Raw genomic sequence first — 300 nt, forward strand, 5'->3', positions numbered from 1 at the left:
ACGCATGTGTGTGCTTTCTTGTATAAGAATATACACAAATATTCCCATCATGGAAAAATAAATAACAAATATTCCTAGCTAATCGAGTGTATACATTCTTTTTATTATTCAATTACTTGGAAAAGATATAAGGGAACGTGATGATTGTTGGTACATTTAAAGCAAACAATCTTGGCATGTTCTGTTTTGAAGAATTTCGACCTGGCATGACCCAATATAAGTTTGTCCTATTGGCAGGGGCAGCAGATCACAATGCAAGGTCTATGTAAGTACTTATATAAACCTATGTAAGGTCTACGC

Source organism: Penaeus monodon, chromosome 25, assembly GCF_015228065.2.
Source record: "Penaeus monodon isolate SGIC_2016 chromosome 25, NSTDA_Pmon_1, whole genome shotgun sequence".
NCBI classification, from domain to species: Eukaryota; Metazoa; Arthropoda; class Malacostraca; order Decapoda; family Penaeidae; genus Penaeus; species Penaeus monodon.